The following is a 9,347-nucleotide window of genomic DNA, read 5'->3' on the forward strand; positions in this document are numbered from 1 at the left end:
AGACCAGACCCTCCAGTATCCGGAGCAGGAGGCAGGAAAGCATCTCTCCAAACTGGCGAGATGAGCTGAAAACTTCACTGCAACTAAAGAACATCCTAGACCATGCCTTGGGAGATGCGATGGTTGCAAACGGAAGGGGACCGATCCAGACGCAGACACCAAGCAAGTCCAGAGAGAGAAATCCTCTCCAGGATGGGGAGATGCCCTGCAGCCCGTTCTTCCTACCCATTGTCACCCAAAGTTAGTGGCACCTTGCACTGCTTACAGCACCAAGAGCCCACCAGGAGATGTGGCTCCAACTCTCCCGTTGTCTTGCAGAGAAAATACAGTCCCAAGTGTTCAAAATCCCTTCTTTCGAGTGCTGCTCAATGGGATTCTTGCAAATCGGTTTCCAGTGGAGTTATGGTTGTTTCTTCTGCCAGTCTTTTAGATTTTTAGATTTCTCCAGCATGACACAAAAGAGACCTCAGAAAACACCGGTCTGCGCATCCCCATCATTCAGTTGTCGCTTGCTCAGGCATAAAACTGTAGCAAATCCATCTGGGAGTGCAATTACATTCTGTCCCCGAGTTTATAGGCAACTTCAAGAATCTGAAGGTGCTCATAGTATGAAGAATATTTAAATTATTTTTTTCTCTGGCAGAAATCCATTATTGTATCATGCATGACATCTGTAAAACCATTTTCTTTTATTTTACTTTACATTAAGCCTTAAGGGCCAGCACCTCCTTCACAAAATGATAAAACCTATAAATTAAATCGGAAGACGGAACTTTCTATGTAACAAATCACATCCTAATTTGCTAATCCATTACTACCTAGTCAGAGATTCTCTGTTCCGAGTCTTCATTTGTAATTCATGAATATTTCACGTGCACCCATGCATTACCGGAGGAACGCTGCGCGGCATTGTTTGCAGCCGTTTTACAGGCAGCGACAGTGCACGTCGGATGGAGAAAATAAAAGGCGCGTTGTCATTCTGCTGAGTCGGTGAAAGGAAACCAGAACGCTTGCTCTCTGTCACCCGCGATGATACTCCTCAGCACGGAGAGACAGGAAAACTAATGACAATTATGTTAGTATTATACTGTCGCTATGCACGGGGTGCACGTTACAGGTGGAAAACCTCCTAGTGAAGCGTAGCGGTACTCCCTGGTGAAGTGAGCAGGTGTTTGTAGGGATGTCCCATCAACGAAACCATTCCCTTGTCAAAGAACCGGCGTTCCCTGTAATAGTTGCCCAGTTCTTGGCTTAGCCCGCTTTTCGATACCACGAGCAACGAGGCCGCCTACTACTTTCGCAGGTGAGCTGACGCGAAAGCATCGGGGAAGGGGGGGGGGGGGGAAGTCTGGCTACGAGCCCGAAGCGTTATTGCAACGCTTTTCACTTTTAGTGAAAAAGACAATAGAGGAATTTAATATCGACTGTGCAGGTCTGGTAAAACCCATCCCTAAGCGGTCTGCCTCCACCAGCTGACGGTGCTTGACAGTTCAGAAGAAACAAGGGGAAAGAAACCTCGTGGCACGCAAATTAGAGGATAACCTGCTGATGAGAGTCCCAGGGAGACCGGCAAAGCGGTCACGTACATCGCTACCCCCGCAAGGTAAAAAACGCCTCTTCGCCATAAGGATCCCCACGTTACATCCGCAGCGACGGGCGCTGGGCTAAGCTGCCCCTCGCCTGGAAATCCTGGGTTTTTTCTGGAAGCTCCGTGAACCTTTTGGCTTGCTGAGCCCTCCAAGATCGTCTCACTGCTCTTTTCGCCGGGGGAAACCGATGTGAGCAGCCCTGTACTTGGGAATGACCCTGCGATCGCGAGCCAGATTGCATCGGGGCAACTGAGAAAACGCCACGCGGACGCTGAACAGATTTTTGTATTCCGAGGCAGTTGCCACCAAACATGAGTTAGGACAGGGATGCAAGTGCTATCTCTGAAAATACTTCAGGAACAAGGCAGAGCAAACAACACAACTCATCTCAGAGCCCAGTCGTTTGGGGTTTTTTTTTTTTTGCAAGAGTGTCTTATTCCAGCCGCAACTAAACCGCGAATCCTGGACGCGCACATTGCCTTCCCAGTATCTCTGTACCCCCATCGCACCAGCTCGTCTCTCCCGACACAAAGCACTAATTCTTACACCTTGAGTAGCATCCTCCTAAAGTATACTGCTTTTATTTATTGAAAAAAAAAAAAGCTATTTTTAAATGGTTGGCTTTGATCGGGATTTCAAAAATACACCGAGCGCCTGACAACACCTATTACCACCGCCGAGGCCAATCTTCATTCCAGTTGAAGTTTGTAGACCCTTTATTATTGTCCTTAGAGGCAGCGGAGAGCATAATTATGTCCACGCCGGCTCTCAGCATCAGCTTCTGTCCTCCAGCTCCTCTCTGCTACTCCCTCTTCGATACATCTAAACGTCCAAACAATTGCGGACCAGGTTTGCAGAGGAGACATTTTCATCATGAAGCTGACACGCACGACCTTAAGGAAAGTCTTTAGAGCGAACCAATTGTAAGTAAATATTGGAATTTAAACTGATGAGGAACAGATTGGGTGTTGCCTGTCAGAGCCCCAAAGGCCACATAATAAATGGCTAGGTAACAACAGCTCCGGCTCATTGAAATGCAGACGTTATTCCCTGAAATTTCATATGCACGGCTTCCTCTCCACTGCCTCCTTAACAGATGTCAATGAATCAGATATACACGTTCAGTGAAATGAAGTGCAAATACCACCGCAAAAATCAGGGAGAGGCGGGATGGGCGGCTCGAGCCCCGTGTGTCCCTCCACGCCTCCGGGCTCCAGCGCGTCTGTGGTCCAGCCCCAGCCCTGCAGCCCCGTCCTGCGCTGCCCGAGTGGGAGATGCTCGGCTGCACGCTCAGCGCAGGCATCCCCAGAAGCTTACCTGGTTTGAAGTTTCATGTAAACGCACCAAGAGATAGTCTGAAATCAGACCGCCACGCCGCCGAAAAAGGAGAACATTTTATACCTACCCGTCCCCGAGACTCAAAACCCCCAAGATTATTTCTGCCATGAAATTTTAAAATATCAGGATACGTTTTTTTCGCCAAGGGACAATGGAAGTTGAATTATTCAGTGTTGTGACTAAAAATCAGCAAGCCTGTGTGCCATCAGCGAGGAGATGCTGAGCACGGCAGAGTATTCCCTATGCCAAGCACCGTCTGAACCAGGTATAATCCAACCGATTTTCTTCTTGCCCCGTTCCTCCGTTCCCTCTGGTTTTTCACGGCTTGCTGGTACATATCCCGGGCTTGTAGCCCCCCAGGCTTGCAGCCCTCCATGCGTTCTACACCAGGTTTCTTCTGGTCCAACGTGCTATCTCTTCGTTGAGGCCAACGGATTCGTTCGCACCAGCAGAAAACCTGGCAGTATATTTAGTTTCCGTTGTGTGATTTCATTCCTTGTGTTCAAACATCAAGAAGTTCTTTTCTGAAGCTGCTAGGAAATGTCTTACCTCTACACAGGTCTTAAAAGGAACATCCTCACCTTAAATATCACCTACATGTTGGCCTAAAATTGTTTAACTTAATAGAACAAATAACACCTAGTTTTGCCGTAATTGAAAGCAAATAGAGGGGAAAACACCTCCCTCTGTGTTTGCTTTTCTGCATTCGAACAGATTTTCTGCACGTTCAGCTTCACGGTTCTCCCAAGCATCACTCAGGAACTTTCTCTCCCGTGCTCCTCACTGCATCGAGGGGATTCAAATCCCTTAAACCAGTAAGAAAACATCACTGTGGTAACTCCCGGTAAAAGCTGAAGGTTACTAAATGCTTCACAACTCGTAACCACTAACAGAGATTAATTTCAAATGAGAACGTGGCTATAGATCAGGATGAGTCCCTCCGGCATACTCAGCAGCCGAGCAGGATCAAAGGAGATGCTACTGGTGCAGGTTTCTGCCTGAAACGCTTGCTGTGTGACGGAGGACAAGTCTCACCTGGCCACCAGGAGCTCTGCGCCAACACAAGGAGGTCTTGGAGGTGATCACAGGCGGGTGGCTCCGGTCTCTACCAAAGCTGCTGCTTAAGAGTGACGGGGCACAACCACCTTGACCACCATCCATCCTGCTGCTGCCCCCACGCTCCTCCTGGCCAAAACACGGTGCGGCCACGGGACAATCCCAACCACAGAAATCGTCCCCGTGACTCCAGACTTTCTTTTTGGTTGGGCTAGTTTCATTTACCCCAGAAAGCAAACAGAAAACCCAGCCCTTTCTTAACAAAAGAAAAACCTCGTTGAGTTTGCCATCCTTGCCTTGAAACTACAGAGCGTTTCTTAATGAGCTCTTACGGGACTGATGTCCTGAGTAAGAGATCCGCCATTCACTTCAGTCACTTCACTCCCACTGCTTTTACGTTATAAAATCGCTCTTATTGGTACACAGACTAAGAGCACCACCCAGGGAGGCATCTAGGAAAGTATACAACTCTCTGTAGTCGCTCTTACAGCCCCGAATTTACTGCTACCTCGCGCAATGCCGGTGTTTTACCACCTTTGTTGTCGTAAAATATTTTCGCGGTGATTACGGAATTTGACGATGCATCATAAAACCCATCATGTAGGCTAGAGAAATCCATAAAAAAAGAAAAATCTAAGTGATTAAGGCGCGTCGCATGAAGCGCGGAGGTCACCCAAGCTGGGTGGGTGAATCCACGGGGTGCAAGGAGTATCCCCAGGTCTCAGGCTGCTGCTCGGACCGAGGCGCGCGAGAAGGGCGAGTGCCCTTCGCCAACCGTGTTTTGAAGTCGTTCAGCTTCGCGGAGAAAAATGTCAAGCCGTGATGGTCCAGAGGGAATGAGAGCCGGAGTGCAACTGTAGTCCTCTTTCAGAGAAGGCAAGAAAAGGGAGTCCCAAGGCTGCTCCAGGAATTGTTAATAGATTTTTATAAAATGCCAGTTTAAGGTATGTTGTAAAAGCAATCTGTAGTTGTGATGCCAGTGACAATCTGTCCAGCCCTTAAAAATCTGCAGAGATTTGGGGAACGGAGGCCCTGGTACCCTGAGTCTTTGCGGGTTTAATATCTATTTGGGATACTGGTTCCTAAGCCCCACTCGAGACACGCACACCCCAGTGTGAGGCACCCCCCCCAAACCTCATCCTGGCTCCCGGGATGCTCCGGGGCTCACGTGGCCACCCCGGTGCTCCCCACAGCTCCCTGCCGGGTCTGCCTGCCTGAGGACAGGGACCACATCCCAGCTCCGCTGCTCCGGGGCAGTGCTGGGAATCGGTTCCGATTCCCGAACTCTCAGAGATTTCTGGTTCCCGGGGAGGATCTGGAGCTCTCCTGCCTAAAGCACAATCTTAACCCCCCCGACTGATGGGCACAGAGGACCAACAGCAATCGGTCGAGGACCTGGTGGCCTCGGGAATAATTTCAAGACGTGCTCTCCTCCCGGTTTTCCCTGCTCATTTTGAGACAAAGGAACGCGCCGATTGCAGGGCCAGGGAACGTGGTCAGACCCTACGGACAGGTACGGGGCGGGGAATTTGGGAGCAGACCCCCTGCGAGTCTCTGAACCGCGGTGGAGCAGATCCCAGCTCCCTACTCAGCTCCTGTGGCCAGAGACTCACTTCTTGGAGCTGGTCTTAACTTTTCCGATAGGGACGCAAATGATCTTAAATCCTCAGGCAGATCACAAGGCTTACATTTTCTAATCCTATAAGGAGATAGCCAGAATCATTTTGACATAGTTCAGGAGGTCCCAGTTCAAAGTCTTCAACTGCACCTATTACAGAATATCGGAGACTTACAAAGCCAAATGCACACGGCTATTTTCAGAAAAACCCGCGCGTGCAGCTTTAACGGTTCCCAGATGATGTTTCCCACGAGTATTGAGACGCCGATAAACACTCCGTTGTGGCCAACAGGAACTACTCTTCTTTGTATTTTCCGCCTCCGGTACAATATGAGCAATACCATTTTTCAACCTCGTTAAAAGCTGCCGTTATATAAATTGCTGGCTCTATTAGTATATCTTAATTACAGCATCTTGAGCTGCTCTTAGCCTCTTGTGGGACAAAATTGTCATGATTTATACTGTACTAACAATGATATTTTTACATTAGTAAGCAATTAAAGGACTAAACAGCACCCACGGGAAGTCTAGAAAATCTTGGACGGGCCACCATCATTCTGAGTTATATCTAGTTTAATGGTATTTACAGAAACCTTATGAAAGAATAATACCTTGTCAAAATATTTGCAGTGCTCAGAATAAATGCGTGTATAAAAAAGCAGCGTTAATGGCCTGAATTTATGATAAAAGCAAATCGTAAAGGGGGGAAAAAAAATGGCCCCTGATAAGGTCACGGAGAGAAGATGATCACAGGGCTTTAGATTTGTCAGCCTGGATTGTTAGAAAATGTGGGTCATTTTCAGGCAGGCCTTTGCTGGCGGTGCAGAGATGACAGGTGCCATCATTACAGCTTAGATTTTTAATGTTATTACAGCAAAAACCGGCTCTACCGTATCAGCCGCAGCGATGCTCTTGACTGCGGCGTGTATTTGTCGGGACAGGCTGGAATCAAAGCTGGCAATATTTTCCCAGAAAGGCGCCGGGCAGATGCTCCCGCACCTCTCAGCAACGAGATGTAAAAAAAAACCCAACCAACCAAACAAAAAAACCTCAGGAAAGGTATCAGACTGGTTTTCAGAGAGTATCAATGCAAAAAAAAAAAAAAAAAAAAAAGTCCAAAAAGTCGTAGCCAGACTTGGGCTTAGAAATGAAGGAAACCTCGCGCAGTTACAGAATTACAAAGGGATTTCTTCTGCCATTGGAAGCCCTGGGGGAAGAGGGGCAACGATGAAATTGCCAGGCAGTGGGGTTGTGTGTTTAATAAGCAGTCCGAAGACACGCCAAATGAACACGGTTCGGAGATTTGCATCTGTGCTTACATAATCCACCTCCCGACAAATGTAACAGAACTAAGCTGCAATCTGTTACGCAAAGCAAGTGTAAAAGCCAAAGCACCCGAGGGTCGTCACCGAAACGCCTATTCTTGTACTCTACGAGAAAACCATCTCGTCGCCTTGGGATCCTCTGCAGGACCGGTGCGCTCCTGCGACGGGGAAACCTTTGCTCGGGTGCTCGCTGCTGCAGAAATTCACCCAAAAGCAAGAGGTAAAAACACGATTTGGATGTGGCGCTTGCCCTTTGCTCTCAGTCCCAGACCCGGACCCACTCCAACGGAGGACATCCCTGTTGGCCAGAAAATCCGGATGCTTTCCTATACCGTCCAGGTGGAGGAGGAAATAATTTTCAACCTCGTATCTATAGATACACGTATTTATTTGTCATCACTTCACGGGAACTAAAACCTCAGAAATTTGACCCCACGAGATCAGATTTACTGAGTTCTTAGAAAAAAAAAAATCGCCAAGGGTACACAAGGCGACCTGCTGCCTTGGCTCCACGCATCTTCCCATCGCACCGGACAACCATCACCTGCCTGGAAAAGAGACCGTCTTTTCATCTTTTTGTTTCCTTGGGATAGCTGGAGCCTTCCCAAGGATGGAGGATAACATTTTATTATTATTCTGAAACAGAAATCTGCTCCAACATGAGAGGTTAACAAGGTTTTCAAACCACTCTGCTCATCTTCTCCTGGTACAAATGTAAAACGAGCCATTTCGAATGATGGTGAAAATGTCACCTCATGCATGAATTACGAGGCTCGCACCTTCACAGATGGAACAAAACCGTTACTCCGTTGCGTGCCTTTCCAGAGAAACGAAATTTGGCCGGTCTCCTCTAACGTTCCGTATCCTGAAGTAGAAATACTAGAGTAAAAGACGCAGATCAGTGTTTAGTCTTTCCAATTAAAGATCACAACCTTAATTTTAATTAATTTAATTTTTAATTTTTTCCTTTTTCAAGGAAAACTTTGAAGGCCAGTTAGACTTATTAAGTACACATAACCTAAATAAGCTCCCCGGTTCTCCGCTCCTCGTAACCAATCCGGCTAAATATTCACTGCCTTGTGTTCCTCCAAATGATTAGGTTATTCAGGTTGGCTCGTATATAAATGTCGATGTAGTCGGAATAGCTGTCCTTTCCTTTTTAGCCTTCGCTTTTTCCTTTCATCCCTAGCTCTGGCAGCACAGAGCGGCGTAAGAGGGTTTCGCTCGCTCGCTGTAACTCTGCTAATCAGTGGTCTAATGGTGTGCAAGAGTTCAGTGAATCAGAATTCTTCTTAATTAGGTTTTTCGCTCCCTCCGCCATGGAGGTGCGACTCCAATGAAAAATAGGTTTTAATTATTGAAAGTTTCCCGTCGAATTTAATTAGAGTCGTGCGGTCGGAACCTCACACCTCACTCTAAAAAAATGAGCGCTATCGGTTTCCTAAATGAATTGCAGTAAATACCGCTGCTAAAAGGAAAGGCTTTCATGGACGAAGCGATGACCCCCATAATTCAGTATGCAAATCACGGGGAAAAAAAGCAATACCCACTTTCCTCATCAATCTCACGTATCCGAAGAGGCATAACAATATTACACCTAACTACCAATGTGGATGGAAAAAATAACGAGCCGAAACAGGTGATGTTCTAGCAACGGTATCGAGAGTCTCATTAATAAAAAGAAAAAAAAAAAAAGAATGAAAGATGTAAAACTTAATACCTCTGCTGTAGGAATGAGAAACAGGGCATCAATAAATAATCTGGTCAGACGATGACTGATTATTTGGGTTGGAAGGGATTTCTGGCAGATGAGTAAATCTACGCCTAGGTTCTGCGGCACGATAGCCCAAACTGTCTGTAGACCACGGGTTTTTTGAGCCTTGCATAGCCGAGATGATATATTTCTGCCATATTTTGGTATCTTAATTCCTGACTTGCATAATTTCCCAGCAGATACAGAAACTTCAAAAGACGCTGTGGAAACAGCTTTTCACAAAACAATGTTTGCAACCAGATTGAATTTGTTTCTAAAAATCTTCCCTTTAATTTTTTTTTTTCTGGATGCATGTTTAGTAGACAAATAAACGACTGAACTGCATGAATGAATAATGTCTTCGTATAAAAGACCGAGTTTTCAAAGTACGAATCCATGAATTTGAAAACTTGCGCATGCACGAAGAGGAACAGGGAACGCAATTACTACTTTTACGGTTCGTATATCTATTCAATTGGAGATTCCTTTGAAATATTTGAAATGCTAGGAAATAATGAATACGTTCAAGCAATTTTAAAATGGTACTGAAAGTGCTGCAATACATAAATATACATTTCCATGCACAGGGAGTCTGTGCATAAGATTTCCCAGCTAAATGGGACACCTAATTGTTGGCTGCCTCTAAATATATATGTGACCAGCGTCCG

The sequence above is a fragment of the Grus americana genome, chromosome Z, assembly GCF_028858705.1.
Source record: "Grus americana isolate bGruAme1 chromosome Z, bGruAme1.mat, whole genome shotgun sequence".
NCBI classification, from domain to species: domain Eukaryota; kingdom Metazoa; phylum Chordata; class Aves; order Gruiformes; family Gruidae; genus Grus; species Grus americana.